The 6,048-nt window shown below is 40.3% G+C and overlaps 1 protein-coding gene across 3 annotated transcripts in view; it reads left to right on the plus strand.

Annotated features, from left to right (window-relative positions):
- LOC106870418 (sorting nexin-2) overlaps positions 1 to 6,048 on the plus strand; it is a 35,398-nt gene that overhangs the window by 3,068 nt on the left and 26,282 nt on the right. The gene's annotated exons all lie outside the window — the stretch shown is intronic.

A 6,048-nucleotide genomic window follows, 5' to 3' on the forward strand; every position in this document is an offset into this window, starting at 1 on the left:
ATATATATATATATATATATATATAGCATCCTGTCATATGTAAAATGACATGATGTTGTATAGCTTCTATGTACCAGTTCTACTCAAGACTAAAGTCATCCCACAGCTAAAGTAGAAGATCCCATGTAGTGAGATGTAATATAAACCTCAGGACCACATGTATACTAAGTGAGCTCTGTATCCATGTGTGTGTGTATGTACAGTTGTATATGAACTTATTTTAGTTGTAACATTATTTAGTCATAGACCTTACTTTGTTTTGCTTGCCTCTGTAAATCCCATACAAAGCAGATGATCTGTAAATTAAACACGAAAATACAAAATATTCTCTTATTTTTCTAATACTTCTGAGAAGTGATTGTAGAAGTAGCATTCCACTGCCCATCTCTTTGTTACAAGTCCTTGTTGGTTGCAAAAAGAAATCCTTATTTGAGTTATGATAAATGTCATAGAGCCAGAAGTATGATTTGAATTAGTTGAAACCATAAACCTACTTTGAAGACCCACCACACATTTCACAAATGTCTTTGACAGAATGTGAATCTTATTAAATCAGCCTCTCATAACTTTTTGATCTTTTCCTGCTGTGATTGAGAAGACCCATCAAGCCAAATGAAATCACAGTCATGGCTGATGCTGGTGGCACATAAAAAACCCCTTTCGAGCAATGGGCTCACAGAGGCAAAGTGGCTTATGCTGGTGGCATGTGAAAAGCTTCGTTTGAGTGTTGAGCCTCATGGAAGCAATGACCGAGACCATTGGCATTATGTTGTGCTTGAGAAGACCACCCAGCAAGCCAAGTAAAATCACAGTTGTGGCAGATACTGGTGCCATGCAAATGGCACCTGTGTTAGTGGCACGTAAAAGCAGCCGTTACACTCTTGGAGTGGTTGGCATTAAAAAGGGCATCCAGTCGTAGAAACCATGCCAAATCAGATTGGAGTCTGGTGCAGCCTGCTAGCCCTGGTCAAACTGTCCAGCCCATGCCAGCATGGACAACTGATGATAATGAATCCAACTGTAACTCTCTCATCTTTTTCAAACTTGATGTATTTAAACTACATTATCCAATGTCTTATTCTTTTAAGATGATAGGGTGTAATTTTGTGGGGAGATTTGGCTACTAATACTAGCAGGTCAGGTGATCATGTAATGGCCATTTTTTGAATTTTACCTAATTATGAAACCATTATTTGTGGGATTTGAGTGTCACTGCTTTAAGTTCAGATTCAGTTACAATCACTGAATCGGTGTTACTCTTCACCCTTTCATCATCATCATCACCATGTTTGCATGAGACACGTGGAATTTGTTGTGGTAGATTTTCTGTTGCCAGATGGTCAGACGTGTTTTTTTCAATGGAAAACTGGAAATGAAAAACACTGCTTGTATGATGGTGATGCTCATTTACAGCCATCATGTGATGTCAGGACAAGGATATATGCACACATATGGTGGGCTTCCTTTAGTTTCTGTCTATGAAATCCACTCCTAAGGCTTTGATTGGCCCAGAGCTATTGTAGAAAACACTCGTCCGAGGTGCTGCACAGTTAGACTTGACTGAACCCCAGACTACATGGTCACGACTTTCTCTCACTCTTACTTCCTGGTTCTGTTGTACCTGTATTTCAAAGGGTCAGCCTTGTCACACTGTGTCACGCTGAATATCCCCGAGAACTACGTTAAGGGTACATGCGTCTGTGGAGTGCTCAGCCAACTTGCACGTGAATTTCACGAGCAGGCTGTTCCATTAATCGTATCAACTGGAACCCTCGATGTCGTAAGCGACGGAGTGCCAACAACAACACATCATGTTCCTGTATATATTTGTTGTACTTATGAACTCTTGTAGTTATAAGCACAAATAAATAAATAAATAAATAAAACCCACTTGTTGCAGTAAATTTGATTGCTCCACTCAGTGATGTAACTTACTAATTAATCAATTTACCAATAGTAGTAGCACTACCTCTACTAGTAACTATTACCAACACTGCCATTACTTCCACTAGTACTAACTGCCACCACTACTGCTATTATTATGAAGAGGCCTCTGTGTGGTTGTTTGACTCACTAGAAATAACAGTCAAATTTCCCTCAAATCACCTTAAGAAATATTACATTGAACAGTGTAGTCCATCCATACTTCTAAAGGACGATTGTAGCTGGAAACTCTTTGATTGCGTGTGCAGTCAAGGTTGACCTGAGGCCAGACAGTCTAATAGCTATTACTAACACAAAAGAATCACTAAGTATGTGGTGAACTTGCTAGAAATAGCAGCCAAGTTGCCCTTAAACCACATACTTCACGTTCCTGGCACTTGTGCCGGTGGCACGTGAAAAGTCATTCGAGTGAGATTGTTGCCAGTGCCGCTGGACTGGCTCCTGTGCAGGTGGCACGTAAAATACACCATTCTGAGCATGGCCATTGCCAGTACCGCCTGACTGGCCTTCGTGCCAGTGGCATGTAAAAGCACCCACTACACTCTCAGAGTGGTTGGCGTTAGGAAGGGCATCCAGCTGTAGAAACTCTACTAAATCAGATTGGAGCCTGGTGTAGCCATCTGGATCACCAGTCCTCAGTCAAATCGTCCAACCCATGCTAGCATGGAAAGTGGATGTTAAACGATGATGATGATACTAATGTCAACAGATGTAAATACAATTTCTTTAGTTTTTCTGCATTTTTTTCTCCTCTAAGCCATCTCAAACTTTTACTTCTCTCTCTCTCTCTTTATCACAAGCATACACATTCTCTCTGTCTCTTACACACACTCTTCTCATTTACAAATACACCCAGCTACTCACACTATCTCACATATAGTCACTCCCTTTCATACTCAGCCACATACAATGTGTCCTCTCTTGGTGCCATATATGAAGAAATAACTATAATCCCTGTGTGAATAAACATTTAAATTTATAACTGCTATTACTGTTATTACGACTTCTAACTGCTTAAGTTTCTTCCCCCCACCCACCTTTATACTGTATTCTGGTTGTAATACATATCATCACATGACATTCTTTAAATTTGGTTCAGATGACTGTCCATGAGTTAACAGAGCAAGAGATTTCATATGCTTGATACTCTGGTCTCAGAGTCTTTGAATGGCATCCAGACCTTTACGTGTGTTGAACTTCATGACTGTTTGAAGAAGTTCATTTTGAAACCATCTGGTTCTGGATTATACATGTGTAAAGGAGTACCTATATAATAAAGGAGTACCTATATAATAAAGGAGTACCTATAAATTGGAATGGCAAACAAATGTATCTGACCTTTACTTCTATCCAAGTCACGTCCCTTTATTCCCAGACTGGCTTAGTTTTTTTTTTTTTTATTCAAAAAAATCAATAAAATATGTAACATAGAACAGTAGTCTTCGGTGAGAGGTCAGTGTCATTAAAAAATAGAGCAATTTATATGGAGTGACTTTACATTGGAGGCGCAATGGCCCAGTGGTTAGGGCAGCGGACTCGAGGTCATAGGATCGCGGTTTCGATTCCCAGACCAGTCATTGTGAGTGTTTATTGAACGAAAACACCTAAAGTTCCACGAGGTTCCGGCAGGGGATGGTGGCAAACCCTGCTGTACTCTTTCACCACAACTTTCTCTCACTCTAACTTCTTGTTTCTGTTGTGCCTGTAATTCAAAGGGTCAGCCTTGTCACGCTGAATATCCCCGAGAACTACGTTAAGGGTACACGTGTCTGTGGAGTGCTCAGCCACTTGCACATTAATTTCACGAGCAGGCTGTTCCGTTGATCGGATCAACTGGAACCCCCGATGTCGTAAGCGACGGAGTGCCAACAACAACGACTTTACATTAAGGGGTGGAATGTATAGTTTCCTGTAATTCAGACTGTCTCATGGTCCCAGCAGAGAAAATGGATTCGGTGTTGTCCCAGAGGATGACGACAGAGATGTGCTGGAATAAGCCACTCTGATTCACGGGGCTTGCATTTGCTGATAACCATCTTTGCCCCAGTAGCTATGAGCAAGGATATCTGGTCTGGGGGCTGAGAATGCTGGAGGTTTCCACTGCCATAGGCTCAGCCATAAAGCTATCAGAGTAACTGATACCTTGACAGTTTGCTTTTCTCAACCTAACAAGCAGTGGAACCTGGGCTTGTAGTTGAACACACCAAGTTGACACTGGAGAAGATGTCACAACATGTGGCATCCCAGGTGAGGGTCCTACTACCATGGATTGGATAATTGTCATACCAATAATATAATGGATTAATCTAGGTGACTAAAATAATCCTTTGAAAGTGGTGCTCCAGCATGTCAGCACACCAACGACTGAAACCAGTTGAAGAATAAAAGAATTGAAGGCCTTTATTTGCAGTCACATTTTGTCTGGTCAGGAAGCCACTCGTTTGTGGGACGAGAGAATGAATTTCTGTAATACTGAGTTATTTGATACCAGGAAGTTGTAGCTTTGCTTTACTGTGGTACCAGGAAGTTGTAGTGTTGCTTAATCGTCTGAAGTTTTGTGCATAGGACACGTTGATTTTACATGTGCTGTACAGTGTATGTTACTCAGCGTGCACCCAAAGTACCATACAATGGTACTGAACCTGGAACCATGCGGTTGGGAAGCCGAACTTCTTACCACACAGACACCTGCAAAACTCAATTAAATTCCAATATAGTCCAATTTTCATATTTTATTTTTGTATTTTTTACAATTTTACAGTATTATGTTATGAAAGTATTACAAGTACTCTTATGTTTTATAGAAGAAACAAAATAGAAGAGACAACTTTTCAATAAAGGCAGTATATTTTCTTATTAACAATCTTCTGCTAAATGTTTATGTTGTAGAATTAGCAAACAGCTAATAAGCTTTTCTTAGACAACTGTAGTAAAATGACTGAATTTTTCTTTTAAATTGTAATGCTCTGATGAACACGATACATAGTTGACCTTAATTGTTACTTATCCATAGAAACATTTCAACAAATCAGACCCACCCTGAACAAGACACTAGCTTCAGTGAAGGAATTTCGATTTCTTGCTTATACTTTGAGGTGGTTGCCGACTCAACTCGCCTCTCCCTTCTTTTTGTTGAGATAAATCAAATGAAAATCCGTAGCTTTTTATGCTACAACACGAATGAAATTTGAACCTTCGGTGAGAACTTTACTGCACGACCCCCACAAGGGTGTTATTAGAGTCACTCAGCCTTTTCGAAATAGTAGCTGAAAGGAAGGACGAGCTAAAAATAAAACGAACAGGATGGTGACAGCTGGAACGCTTCTGACTCAATGTTTGACTGGATCAGAGCTGACCTGGAGTTAAATAACTTCCCACCAGTATAACACACACACACACATATATATATACGACGGGCTTCTTTTCAGTTTCCGTCTACCAAATCCACTCACAAGGCTTTGGTTGGCTTGAGGCTATAGTAGAAGACACTTGCCCAAGGTGCCACGCAGTGGGAATGAACCCATGTGGCAATCTACTTACCACAAAACCACTCCTACGCTGTACTGTTCTCTTTTTTTTTCTTCTTTATATACATATATATTTATATGTTCTCATTTTGTGTGTTCTCATTTTTGTGAGTGTGTTTAGTCGACTTCTTTCTAATGCGTGTTCTCATTTCTAAAATGTGTACGTGTGTATTACTTTTACTGTGTGCGTGAGTGAATACACTAATGTCAGTGACTGTTTTTTTAATTCTTAACATGGGGGGCGTAGCCTGAAAGCTTTTCCGTTCGTTTTCATCACCTTACAGATGGTGGAAGCATATATGATGTGGTAAGCTAAATTTCAATCCATGAATTAATTACCCGCACGCACGAGGGGCTGCTGAAAAGTTCCTGGTGAAAGGCCTGGCTGGAGGTCCATCCTTCCGAGTTCTTTTACAGGGCTTAGGAAAACTGAAGGACCACTGCAATAATTGTGTGAATCTGAGAGGGGAATATGTTGAATGAAATCATAATTAACTGATTCTCCTGCATTTTCTTTTACCCAAAGCCAGGAACTTTTCAGCACCCCCTCGTATGTACGTGCGTATGTACATACGTG

Source organism: Octopus bimaculoides, chromosome 12 (assembly GCF_001194135.2).
Source record: "Octopus bimaculoides isolate UCB-OBI-ISO-001 chromosome 12, ASM119413v2, whole genome shotgun sequence".
In the NCBI taxonomy this organism is placed as follows: domain Eukaryota; kingdom Metazoa; phylum Mollusca; class Cephalopoda; order Octopoda; family Octopodidae; genus Octopus; species Octopus bimaculoides.